Source organism: Thermobia domestica, chromosome 13 (assembly GCF_964235325.1).
Source record: "Thermobia domestica chromosome 13, izTheDome1.hap1.1, whole genome shotgun sequence".
NCBI lineage: Eukaryota > Metazoa > Arthropoda > Insecta > Zygentoma > Lepismatidae > Thermobia > Thermobia domestica.
The window spans coordinates 103,324,612-103,339,323 of NC_137466.1; the positions used below are offsets into that span (position 1 = coordinate 103,324,612).

Sequence of the window (14,712 nt, forward strand, 5' to 3'; positions counted from 1 at the left end):
GATATACAGTTGCAGAACTCTATTAGCTGTAGTGAGCCATCTTGAATGTGACAAAGGATCAGAGTCACGAACTGAAAAGTCTTCAGAGCAGTGCCCTAACTGGATGAATTTTGATATGTTCAGTAAATACAGTTGGTCTTTGCTGAGTATCTGACTATCTACTTCGGAAACCACACAGTTGATAGATTGAAATTCAATAACTGGTAGTGTGTGGACATAGTGCTAGAGACGGCTTCATCAGAGTTACACTATTGTCAAGATCATCCATGCTTACATTTTCGCAAAAATCAGAAAAAAATGAAAAATGAAATCTTTAAGTTTTACGTCCCACGTTTATGCCGGCTAGGCTAAAGGAGACGGTGATGATGAGAAATGAATGGTGGAATGAAGAAAGTGGGAGAACCACGAGAAAACCCAAACACACGGTTTTTTGTCCACCAAAAAGTTCATTTGACGCAAGCTGGGATCGAACCAAAAACCCATGCACTAGACGTTAACATTCTACCACTGTGCCCCCGCTATTCCCGCATAAATCAGAGTTTAAAATCATTAGTAATGGACAAAAATAAAGGGGAAAATGGAAATTTGTAGGGGACGAATTATGTAAAAATATGAACTTGTTAATGCAATAGTAAATAATACAACCTAATCATTGAATATCTGGTTGGGTAGTGGAACTTCAAGTGTAGCCACCCACTCGTGTTGAGTATCTTCCTTGTTTTTTTAAATCATGTTAAACTATCAAATTTTGCTAAATTCGGAAATTTTGCAAATTTCTGACGGCGATGTGCGATCAGAAGATATCATATAAATATAGTTTATTTATTTTAACGTTGCTTTTACATACTTGAAGAAACGTATAGGCCATATAGGGCCCTCGTCCTATATTATTTAGCCGTTTTTTTTAAAAAAAAATATTGAAAATTTATTGTTTTTACCGGATTTTTTAAATTTCAACGCGATGCGGGACCGGAAGATATATAAATAAAAGTTTTTTTCGTTTTAGATTTTCTCTCTCTCTCTCTCTCTCTCTCTCTCTCTCTCTCTCTCTCTCTATATATATATATATATATATATATATATATATATATATATATATATATATATATATATATATATATATATATATTAAATACACAAAACAATAAATGATTGAAAATATTCTTTATGTAGGCGTATTAGCAAAAAATACATTCAAATTATCTTTATGCCTTTTAGTGATATAAACATTAATACGATACAAATAATAAATTGCATTTGCTGCTAAACAATAAAACAGGTAACAACGAGAAACAAATTTAACTTGAAATTAAACTATATAATGTTATTAACATCAGAGTATCGGTAGTATAGTGGAAATACCTTTAAGAAAACAAAATACATAAGAAAATAACAATAAATTTTGCCTATTGGGAAACCATCCTAAATCGCAATCAGCCTGGTCAAAATCAAAATATCTTTTAAAAAAAAAATAATAATAATAGGAAAAGCTTACGTTATTCCTGGTAAATAAACATGGTAATAATCAAAGCGCATTCTATTAGTAAAATTAACCAAAACTTAAAGAATCTAAAATCCATATGAACATAACACGTAATTTCCAAGTTCAGTATTTATACATGTCAAAACTGTTAAGTTTAACTTTCACTTTCAATATACGTCACCTGTTGTTTACCTTTCACTATACGTCACCTGTTGTTTACCTTTCTGTATCTGTTTTTAATTTCACATACTCAAGCTTTTTCTGGCTATAAATTACATTTAGAAATATTTTAAAACAATTACAAATAATTGTTTTAAAATATAGCACATTTGTATAAAACATAACAGTATAGATGGAACACTTATAAACGGAAAGTATTATAAAACGTTTTGCTGCAGGAAAAACTACATAATTTTCGTATGTAACCTATGTTTTTACCTACGCCACATACTTATTTTCTCTATGTAAGCTGATGAATGCAGAATTATATACATGAATGTAAATGTTCATGCGTATAATTTTCAAGGCAACGAAGAAAAAAAATCATTGTAAACCTAAAAATTGATGCTGTACTCGAATCATGCTACTTATTGAGGGGAAACATACTTAACCATACTTAATTAAGAGAGCCCATCACGTCGAAATTAAAATACCGCTAATTTTACAGTAATTATGTGATAACCTTGAAATAGAAAAAGATAATCGAAATGTGGAACAAGAGAGCCCTAGACAATATTATTTTATGTGAGATACCGTTATCATGACTCACTTATCTGCTTACGATTTCCAGCCATTTTGAAAATCGGCATTTATTTTCGCGTTTCTAAATGGCTGGAAACGGAAAGCTACTAGATGATTTGTGATAACGGTACCTCATGCAAAATAATATTGCCCAGCGCGCTTTTGTTCCATATTTTGATTATATTTTATCTACTTGAAGATATCACATAATTACTGTAAAATTAGCGTTTTTTTTAAATTTCGCACTGATCAGACCTCTTAAGCCTTTAAAATGATACTATCAAGTACATAGTACAGTCATTGAGATAGACTATAGCCTAAAATTATGATTACCTCTTAAATCTTAATTTCTGTTTAAAACATTGTTTAAAAGTTGGCATATTTATCAGTTGATAGATCACATAAAGTTGAACAAATTTTCATGCCTGTTGAAATTGGCAAATTATCACGCACTGTTTTCGAGAAGATCAGAAATAACGATCTTACGTGGCGGGAAAAGGTAGGTTTTTGTAGGGTTGTCATAATTTTTTAAACCAAAATACGGACAGACCTAAAAACGACGACCTATCAAAGATACGGTGCCAAAAACAAATATTTTGAAATTTCTTACCTAAAAATCACCTTTTTCGGTTATCATACAATTGTTTACTGTAATACTTAGAACACTATTGGAAACTAACGTGTTTTATAATTTTTTCTTCATTAACACAAATATGATAAATCATGCTATGAAATCTAACCGAAAGGACAATTGGAATGAAAAAAAAAATGAGACACTTTTCAAAAACATAACCTACTTTATTAATGGTAACTAAAATATAAGTTATATGGTGAAAACACAATTTTTTTCGCCAGAGATTTTAGCGATTGTCGACTAGGAAGTCTTCGGGCATCTCCAAAAACTGTCAAATACGGACATTTTCCTATTTCATGCTTTGTACGATACGGACACGGACACGAACCCAAAAATACAAAAAGTCCGTACAAAATACTGATATATGGCAACCCTAAGTTTAGTGTTCCTTATCAATTGAAATTGACCCTTTTTGTTTTGCTGAAATAAATTCTAATTTATTCATATATTATGTACACAGCAAAATATACTGTTAACCAGCAGACGGTATTCATTGTTATTTACCTGATGAGGTAATACACATACTCCTTTACGCACATACTACTGTTATTGTAAGTATTGTTTTTAAATAAAGGAAATAAAGCATTTCTTTACATTTTCAAAGCAATTGCGAAAATCGCTTGTAAAAATGAATTTCAAGAAATAATAATATAAAATAGTGCTTTTAAAAGATCTTTTGTTGGTTGCTCTATTTGCCAAATATGCGTTTACCCTCTCACATTAGATTTATACTTTTTGCTTCCGTTTTCTTTTCCCGTATACTTTTATCGTCTACGTGTTTCACTTGAGGTATTCAGAAAACACGCAAGTACAAACGTGATCTTTATACATATGCAACATGATTTGAATGCAAAACATATTGGGAAAGTATATGTGAGTTTGAATTTCATAGTATCTAGTTGGTGAATACAATATTTTTTTCCACTTCAGTAAAGTGTATCTGCGTAGTGTATATACTTACTAACCTTAATAAAAATATATGGAACTGTAGGAAAGAGACGATCTTCGGGTATCCTCCTTTGGTGACATGAATTGTACAGAAACCTTTTCGATGTAAGCGAATACCTCAAGTATCAAGTTATATTTTGTTAAGCCAAACTGACATACTGACACACAAAATGACGATTTCCAATATAAGCAAATCCTACAATGAAAATGAGTTTATTTATTTAACGACAAAGACAATATTTTCAGTCTACTTTGGCAATAACTAGTGAATCAATTGAAATCAACCTTTGGCCTTCCAAAGACTTTATGAGATTTAATATACAATTTTTAGCATTGGTCTGAGGAGGGTGCGTGGGTAAAAAAAGAATCGAAAACGATTGATATTAGTGTTCAATCCATATTTGTCAGTGTCGTTGAGATGAATAGTGGCACTCCAGATACTGTTTAAGAGCAAGTTCAACCCCCATCGCCATGAGAGGTAAGAAGGAGCGAGGGGTGGAGGTAGTAAAAGAGTGACATTACGGATTTTTGTCTTTAAATTTTCATTGAAATATACCCTGCCCCTGCGAAGAAAGAATACTTTAACTAGTATATGTATAACAAGTAAACACTATTGAGCTCAGCAATAAACTTTTTGTAATGTATATGAAGTAATCAAAATATTACAGTTCTACAGTAGTATTGCAAGTGTAGTACCGTACCTTAGAGATACAAGCAAAGCCTGATTGATAGATTGACCTACGGCAATATCAATATTATACAGGCTACATCAACACCCTACAGCAGTCGTTTCGAACCTTTGTTAACCGACGACACGCTTTACTGGACGCAACATCGCAATTCACTTGTTCACCCCAGTTAAATATTTGCCATCGTTTAACTCTTGGAATGCCAAAGGCATTGGCATCTGAAATGACAGGTAATTTGACTGATGTATACGAGTGTAAGAAATTAAGGTTTTTTGTTCTTTTTAAAGAAAATCATTATATACAATGGATAGATGCTTGAAAAATACATGGAATTTCAGAACTATGTGTAAAAGTTGAAAGATAAATTTTCTGAGTGTCCAGATATTTTTTTAACAGATCTGCTTTCCGAGGGTCAACAGAAATTGCTAAGAAGATTGTAGTTCACAGATATTGATTTGTAAATCAAGTAAACGTGTAAATGGAAGAAAGGAAAGAAAACAGCCTGTAATGAGTGGAAGAAAGGATTATATTGAACCTATAAGGATGGTACTGGTACTACCGTAGCATAAACCCTAGAAAGACTAAGAGGGGTCAATTTTTCCCCGCAAGTTTTTTATGTAGTTGATACTGATTAATATGTATTCAGAATTCTCTGTTCTTTTGTTGTTGTTTCTTTTGATGAAAGGTTCATCTTCGCTATTTTTCAACTGGAATATACTTCATTGCTGTTTTGTAAAAAAATAAAAAAAAAATAATTCATATTGCAGTTGCGAACATGGTCTTTCTAGGGTAAATACTATCCTAGCATAATTTATGTACTACTCTAGCATAAATAACTGGGCACTCGAGAAATGAGATTGTGGTCATTGCTCCAACGTACTAGCGCACAGAAAGAACAATTTTTGATGCTGGAATTACTACCTAATAGAGCTTCATTTGACAACATCTAAAGGTTCAATCCTACAAAAAATGATTTTCAATAAATCATCAATGACATCCTGTAACATGTGCTACCATTCGTCATAGAGTGCCATAAGTAACTACGTTGTTTGTTTGCGGATCTGTGTGGCAATTTGTCTAATTTTAACTGTAGTAGAAGCCAAACATTTTCTAAAGGACTCAAATCAGAGCACTATTTGTCTAAATCAGAGTTTGAATCCCATTTTCCTCTTCAACCGATGGTCAGCTTTGCTAAATCATAAACGTCCATCACTCATGAATTGCGTGGTATCCCGAGACATTTCACCTGTTTCAAATAAGAGCAACAATCCAATTTTATATACCTTCATGTATTGATAGAATAGATTCACCTACTACAAAAATTATGTTATTACTACCGCCTTTCGAAATTTGACCCCATATCATGTCAATCACACCACTCTATTTACTCGCAAATAGATGATTGAAAATCAAATGAAATCTTTGACTTTTACGTCCCAGGTTATGCCAGTTAGGCTAAAGAAGACGGTGATAATGAGTAATGAATGAAATGGTGGAATGAAGAAAGTGGGAGGAAACGGGAGAACCCCGAGAAAACCCACGACACGGTGTTTGTCTACCACAAAAAGGTGATTGAATTTGGGGGTAATCATGTTCTGCAACTCTACTACACCCACTGTCGATCGCCTGAAATTTGACAAGACCAACCTTCTATCGAGAGCTTAACATTGTTATATCGTGGTTTGTTACATATGGCGCTAGTATAATGTTGTCCTTTGTTGTTTTGTAAGTAGATTCATTTCGCTGACTTGTTGGCACATTCCCATTTCCACTCTATCTGAATGCGGTTCAAGCTGATCTGTCAACTTGGCTGTGATGTATTTGTCAGATGGGGTGGTGGAGAGGAGCTGGATCCTTGCAGTGCTAGTGTTCTCATATTTAAGCATGATGTTAAATCAATCGATCTGATCTTAAACGTATTCGCGTTTTATCTATGATCCTGTGAACTCCTCATTTGAACTGCACACTATAATCCTGTTAACGGTTACCAACGATATACGTAACGCACTGTTGGGAATGGGGCTTCTATGGCATTTCCAGTTTCAAATTATGCGAAGTTGGGTAAAATCCTTCAGCTTATCACTTACGCAAGTCATGGTGCTGCTTGTAGCATTGAATGCTTAAACTACCACCTACGAGAGGAGAAGTCAGAATAAAGTTCCCTCCTTAGATATATTGTTGATACTAAATGTGGAGAGAAATATTTACATGAGAGTGAGATATATTCTTCCACTACTTTTGGACGTATCATTTTCTCTATTGAGGCACTCATCTAGGCGGAAAATCCATTTGTCAAAATTTTGGAGATAGAAGATAGGATCCCAACCACGAAGTCGTGTTTGGACCTCACGCTTAACGTCATCATGTGATGTAAAAATTTTGCTAAACAGGTGTTCTTTCATTTTAGGAAAAATATAGAAATCGGACGGGATCGGATATGGGTTGTACGGTGGGTACGAAAAATTTCACAGCTTCACGGTTACAAAAGTTTCATTGTCGCTTGAGCTATATGCAGACGCGCATTGTCTTGGAGCACGTGAACCATTTTGCCTAATGGCTGAGAACTGTTACACAGATCTCTTTAGTTTCTGGAATATTGTATGATATGCCACAGTAATCACTGTGTGATTAGGGGCTCAAAAATGTACCAGCAGCATACCATGGATATCCCTTCCCCCCAAAAAAAACGTTATTATGAGTTTGCCAGTAATGAGTGATATTTTTAACTTTTTGACAGTTAGAGATCTGGATGCTTCTATGGCATTGATTGTACTTTTGACGTCGCGCAGTATGCACTCATGTTTAGTCTCCAGTTATGATTTAGTTCAGGAAATCCTTCCCATGCTCATTAAAGTAGAAGAAGTGTGAAAAGGTTGCAACTATGCAGGTTTCATTGTGGCTATCTGTCGCACATACGCACTGTCATTACATTTTCTCCATACACTTATTGGATTTCCTTATGAATTTGATCTAATTTTGTCCCTAGAAACGTCAAATAACAGATCGCACCTCTTCTAATGTCCACACAGAGAGCTTTGTAGCAATTTTGTATACACCTTATTCAGGATGTGTGAAATAGCTAAACTTGATTCTGCTACTACAAAGCAGTGAAGGTCTGAACTTTGTCTCGGCCAAGTAGCAACTTTCTTCGTACAATATATAAAAGATACGCATGAGGGAACCTTAGTTTCTGATTTCGACGACGTATATCATGCTTATCTGCCGTTAGCGTTCATTCGATGTTCCAATATCGTGTTGCCTGTAGAAGTAAATTTACTTTTGTCAAGGTAGTATATATTAATTGAACATCATTGGTGTGACCGAGGAAACATCTTTAAGAAAATTGCCTCAACAGGAGTCGAGCTTGCATTTCCTTAATACTAAGTTAACTAACAAGGGACGTATGCGAATCGTGACAGCTAGATATTTATGAAAATTGCTACCCTGAATAATTATGGATCGCTAATCATCATGGTGATAGTCACTTGGTGTGGAAATGCTTTGTTTACCAGTTACATATAATACACATACCAGGCAGTGACCGGATGAGGCTGTGCCAAGCTACACTCCAAAAACGCCGGAAAAACGCAGAAAATAAAAAAAATGTCTGGAGGTAACCTGATACCTCGGGAGGAGAACACCTGACCAAGAACACGGCAGTAGTGTCGCACAAGCAGTGTTGCCATCTAAACACAAACTTATAGTTTTTCAAATAGAGCGTATACTGTTTTATGGTATTAAAACAATTGGCATAAAATGTGAAAGAAAATAAGTAAAAGATTTATCAGTGTTGCCCAATAAGGGAGATGTATGGCTCTAAAGTTGAGAAGTTTGGGGTCCGTACAGAGAAACGAACAAATGTACAACAACAAGACTGCAGAAGGAATAAATGTACAGTAAGGAGTAAACCACACCATGCTCAGTATCCAGTGACTAACAGGGTTGATACAGGAGTCACTCAGAAAAGGACACACGTTAGAGTCACTTTAGAATGAAGAAGTCCCATGTGACATAGTGTGGAAATCTGAACAGGAAATCTTCCTGTGGCGCAGCAATTCCAATGGCGTTTATGAGGAATCGATATCTCGAGCCGTTCCCGAGAACTGCAAAGTGAACTGTCTTGGGGTTGCAACACTGTACAAAATCATGCATGCATTCCACATCACAGAAACGACAGCACAGCGCCTGAAAAGATTATAGAAAAGCTATGGCGCATAAGGTAACAAATCTGTGGCAAAGAAGTAGTGAGAATCGATTTGCATAGATTGATGACCTGTGATAGGTGTCAGTCAAGAGTATACGAAACGTTAGCATGTGAGACAACAATGTAGATAAAACAGACTGTATTCAGGTTAGCACTAATATACAGGCGCAAAATATTTTACCATAATACACCAATACACACAACAGTAAAACCATATATAGTATGGTAAAATAAGCACATTTCTCGCCCTAGCTGCACACTCGATATGAAGCATCAAGCCTGTTAATCACTGGATACTCTGCATGGTGTGGTTTACTCATTGTTCCTTCTGCAGTCTTGTTGTGCCTTATTCGTTTCTTTGTAAGTACCCAATAATTTCTCAACTTTAAAGCCTTGTAACTTCCTTATTTGACAACACTGATAACTCCCTTTTGCTTATTTTCTTTCACATTTTATGTCAATTGTTTTAATTTCATAAAATGGAATACGCTCTATTTGAAAAACTAAATGTTTGTATTGAGGTGACAACACTGCTTGTGCGACACTACTGTCATTTTTTGGCCACGTGTTCCCCTCCCATAGGTATCAGGTTTCTTACACACATTTTTCATTTTCTGCCTTTTTCCGACATTTTTAGGTTATAATTCTGCACAGCCTAACCCTGTCACTGCGTAGTATATGTATTATACGTGGCGGGTAAATAAGGTATTTCCGCTCCGAGTGACTATTACTAGGATGATTAGCGATCCATAATTAGTCAGGGTACCAATTTTCATAAATATCTAGCTGTCACGGTTCGCAAACATCCCTTGTAAGTAGTCCTCATATCACGTGATTTTCGTTTAGTATTTGTCCCTAAGATAAATTTTCGCAAAGATCTACTTTAAATATTTAAATGAAGCCTAAACTGAAGTTTATATTCTAACTGTCCCCTCATCATAGTTTTTCTCCATATAGTATCATATTAGCTGTAACTTCTCCCATCAACGCTTTGTTATCTAAAGCAAGTCTTGGAGGGTTTTTAAGAAAAGAAAGACAACAGAAAGAAAATCAAATCAAGTAGAAGAAAAAGTGAACATCATTGGTAACTCTAAATGTTACCTTTTATTTTTACACATTTTTCGTTGTCCAAACACCCTAAAAGGAAGTTACAAAAGAAAATTTGAAGGAAAACAAAACAATTGAGAAGCTAAAAGCGTTTTCATAGTTGAAAAATTTTCATCGCCTGAAGTTTCAAGAAAGAAGAAAGAAAAAAAGGAGAGAAGGCTTTCGGAGAAAGCCAGGTCTCTGAAAGTTCTCCCTTGGGAACTAGAGACCGCTGCTTACTTTCCCTACAGAATATAGTTTATTTCTTGTGTGTCACGTCATCTCCTCTTCTCCGTTTGCTTCTTGTATCTAGATGCTTGCCTTCTACGCTCACGCAATTTTCTTCACGTCTGCCCTTCGAAGGGTTAAGAAAACATCTTCCAAACGATAACAAGAATTCGGGAACAAAAGGAAGAAGAATATGGCTATATACAATTTACATACAGTACATGCTTGTATTTCAACACATACATATATATACGATACAGATTTGTGTATGTATTCCATCTATATATATATATATATATATATATATATATATATATATATATATATATATATTTCTCAATTTTTATTGAAATTCTATAGTAAAATATAGACTAAAGAATATAGAATAAAACTAGAAATACAGTTGAGATGATTATTGTTCACAGACAAGTCCTTTTTTCTTTTTCTTTTTTTTTTTGTTTTGTTTTAGGAAAGCATAGGCCTGGAGGCTAAGACCTTATGAAATTACTTCAAGAGTGTCTTATATATATGAGAAAGGAGGTACTATGTATACACATACTGTATTTTCCCGTAGCGCCACGGCTTTTGAAGCGGGTAACTTCAATACTGTAAAAGTTCGAGTAGTGGTTTGAATTCTACTTTAAAAGATAGTCCTTATTATAAAAGGAAAACGTTTCAATATGTAAGTAAGGCTAATTTCTGATATTTAACAGTCACGCAAATACATGTCGCCATAGGCTTAACTAGAAGGGACCAGACATCCCTAGAACACTGTTGGTGTCCCTGGAATACCGCTGAATCACAGGTAAGATTCTCAGAATTCTCAGAAGTAAGAAGCCATGGCTCTTCTAGCAAAATATTTAAGCTACGCCAATGGGTGTCGCTAACTGCATTGCCTGCCTGTCTGCATGACACCAAAGATGGGGCTGGAAATGTTGATATTTAAAACTATTGTGATGATTTAATGGAAATTTCAAAATGCATTGGTTCAATGTAATTACTTCAAAATTAGGACAACAGTAGTACTTAAGTAGTGATATAACCAGTGTTCGAAGTGGAAAAAGAGCAGAGGCCGTATGTTTTATTACGATTTTGACTCGACATACCGGCTATCTAAATGTCGAAATACAGTGAGGGTATATTGCCTAAAAGATTGCATTTCTATTTCCATAATGAATCTAAACCATCGGAGAAATTTTTGTAGCTACGGGTTGCGTGTGGAGAGGCTTTGTCCCCGCCTACAACTTTCAGCGAATAATAATAAAAAGGATATCCCCATATGTTGTATTATAGAGAACTATACACGAAAATGTTCTAATACGAATTTTTTTATGTCAACAATTTTGAAACAATTTCCCACGGGTAAACACCTGGATTCCCCACTCGACTGAGGTATTCCAGACCCACAGAAGGTTGTTAACCAATTATTAAAAAGACAAAAATACATTTTAATGAAAGCGCATAAGTTCCATCTATTTAATATACTTGACACACCAAACAATAACCAAACACTTAAGCAAAAGAACGGATTTTTTTTGATTGCATAAACTATACTTTTTCTCTCGTAAATACCGAACTCAGTTACGTAGACTTATTTCTTTACCACTGTATTGTAGACAAAAGAGGTCCTGGCGAACTTATAATAATACTTAGGGGCCGCGATGGCTCAGTAGTAGAGCGTTCACCTCTGGTGCACGGGGTCCTCGGTTCGATTCCAACTCGTGCCAAATGAATTTTTGGTGGACAAACGCCGTGTGTGGGGATTTTCTCGGGGTTCTTCCGTTTCCTCCCACTTTCTTCATTCCACCATTTCATTAATTTCTCATCATCACCGTCTCCGTTAGTCTTGCCAGTATATCCATGGGATGTAAAACTTGAAGATTTCATTTCATAATAATACTTTTCGATTTCGCTTTAAACCAGTAGCTTATGCACTGCCTTTTATTTGGATTGGGCCCGTGAGTAATTTCTTTCTATCATGTGATCCTTATCTGCAACCAGAGTTCTTGAGTAGGAACAAGGGGTGAACTTCTTTGTAGACAACTCTTTTTAAAAACAAAAGATAGGGAAAATATAACAGAAATGTTGGTGTTGCAACTTAGAAAGATAAGAAGAATTAGATAATAAATAATATCTTCTACTGCAAAGCAATTAGTCAGTTACGGTGTATAAAAATTGATTTATTAAGGGTATATCAACATCTACTTTCCAGTGACAGTATGTCTTGATCACTGAAAAACCAGAGACGGTATGTCTTCATCACTGAGAAACCAGAGGCGGTATAGCATACCACCTGATACCGTCTCACTTTGACCACTGGATATAACCCTACAAATTTTGGTTCCTAGATACGATCGACCGCTTTCATAAATAGTATAAAGTGAATTAGGCACTCTCGTACCAGGGGCGTTATTTGGGTAACGCCGGAGGGGACATATTACTCTCCGTGAATTTGAGAAATACTTATGTTTTAATCAGATGTATAGTAACATACTAACAAAAACCGTGATATTTTTACATGACTGAATAGTCTTGTTCCCCTCTTGTAAAATCTACAATGACGTTCCTGCCTTGTACACGATTCATTATTTCGTAAAGTTAAGGTTATTATACGCTGGATTATAAAAGATATTAGGCAATAAGAATGACAGTTTGACGATAAGTATGGAATTAAAAATTTCTCTACCAACATAAACAAAATCCAAAATAATCATTACAAATATTTTTCCGTAATTGCTCACCCTTTACAATGATTCATCCCCTTTCCCGGAGTTAGCACAAGGTCTGGGAGATCGAAAATTTGGGTTTCTAGCTAGTGCCTATGTATATTTAACACTCTCAAAAAGAAAATCTGTACCACTTTTGCAATGTAAAACATGTATGTCGACTGAACTAAAGGGGATGTGGATCAGAATACTCTCGACCAAAGGGATATATATAGGCACAGATTGAGGATTTCATCAAGAGAGCTGAACACATCCATGCATAATTGTATCCACTTAATCAAGTACCGTAAGTGGTGTTTAATGTAAATTTGTCCCAAATGGGAGAACTTTTGCCCTTACAACGCTGCCTGAATCCCACCCTCTCTCTCTCTTATATATATTAAGGTGGGCACAACAAAAAAAATCGAGATATTAGGTTCAGAGTTCCTCATTAAAAGTGACTACAGGGGGAAGGAGCCTTTCATGTCTAGACATGACTGAAAGACAATCACAGTACACATTAGCAACAATGACATTTACGTAGAAACACAGAGCTATAACTTCGAGTTATCAAGATCATATCAAGAGAAATTCGACTTATATTGGTAAACTTTGACTTGTAGAGGTTCACTGATACGAAAACTCGAGTTACCGAGGTTTTTAAATATTATTATGAAAGCCTTAAAATTCGACGTATCGAGGTTGTAATTTTAAAAATACATTCGATTTACAGAGCTTATTTTAATATTGAATGTTATGGATTGTTTAAAGGAATGTCAGAAAATTCGAGTTATCGAGGTCAAATTATACATATATACATACATAGCTGAAACTTTCCAACAATTGGAATTATTTTTCTTAGAAAAAAGAGATCTTTAGAAGCTATGAAATGTTCTGTGTAATTCCATTAGGGTCTAAGTGTTACCTTCAATAAATAAATAAATAAATAAATAAATAAATAAATAAATTAAAAGCGTAAGATCCAAAAAGTGAGACATCAAAGGGGTAGTAGCAGGTATAAATATATGGATGTACTGTATACGGTATATTTTTTATGTGTGTGTGTCAGAAGCACATGCGACAACGGAGTTCATGAAAGGATACTTACCGAATTAAACGCTGGTCTTTTATTTGGGAGGATTACGGTTTAATCTCTTTAACAGTCTAGGGTGAGCGTTCTTTAGAGTTTCTCTTGCTAGTTTTTTTTATATATCATCATCTTACAGCCATTGCTTCTTGTCGTCTTTCTTTTGTTCCCTGTGACAGATTCAATCCACTTAGTTTTCCTTTTATTTCGCTCTATTTATTTAGGACCAAAAAAGAAAAGAAAAAAGAAAAAAGAAACGAAAAGGAAAAGGTACAAAATTCAAGTGTGAGAAGAGTAGGGGAATTTACTTTCAACAACGATGGGAAATTCCTTTTTTAATGAGAAATTTCCCTCGTGACTCAAGAGATATTTCCCCTTATATATATATTTTTAAATAGGTCTCTTATTGTGAGTACAGTATTCCAGTTCTATCAAAGAAGAAAATTCCCATTCCACGTAAGATTAGCTTCCTTACATAATTTTATACTCGATTCAATAAAGAGAGAAATTTTTCAAAGGGTACTCTTTTGTCCATTGTACACATTATGAAAATTTGTAGAAAATTTTCCCTTAAAGTGCAAAGAGTTATTATTATTATTATTATTATTATTATTATTATTATTATTATTATTATTATTATTATTATTATTATTATTATTATTATTATTATTATTATTATTATTATTATTACGTACAGTATAATGGAAATCATAAAAAGTCGTCATTTTAACTATTTCTCCACACATTTTAACCATGGATTTATGTGAATATCTCAAACAGGATATAAATAGACATTATTAACAATGGAGAAATTGCATCAACAAATTAAATTTGTGTAGCTTATAAGGCAACTTTATATTCCTAGATTGAAGAATATTCTAGGATTTACATCAGTTCGAAATTCTAA

The 14,712-nt window shown here is 34.4% G+C and overlaps 1 protein-coding gene across 1 annotated transcript in view; it reads left to right on the forward strand.

Annotated features, from left to right (window-relative positions):
- The window catches only part of LOC145668405 (dual 3',5'-cyclic-AMP and -GMP phosphodiesterase 11A-like), a 713,632-nt gene that overhangs the window by 116,452 nt on the left and 582,468 nt on the right, over positions 1 to 14,712 (forward strand). The gene's annotated exons all lie outside the window — the stretch shown is intronic.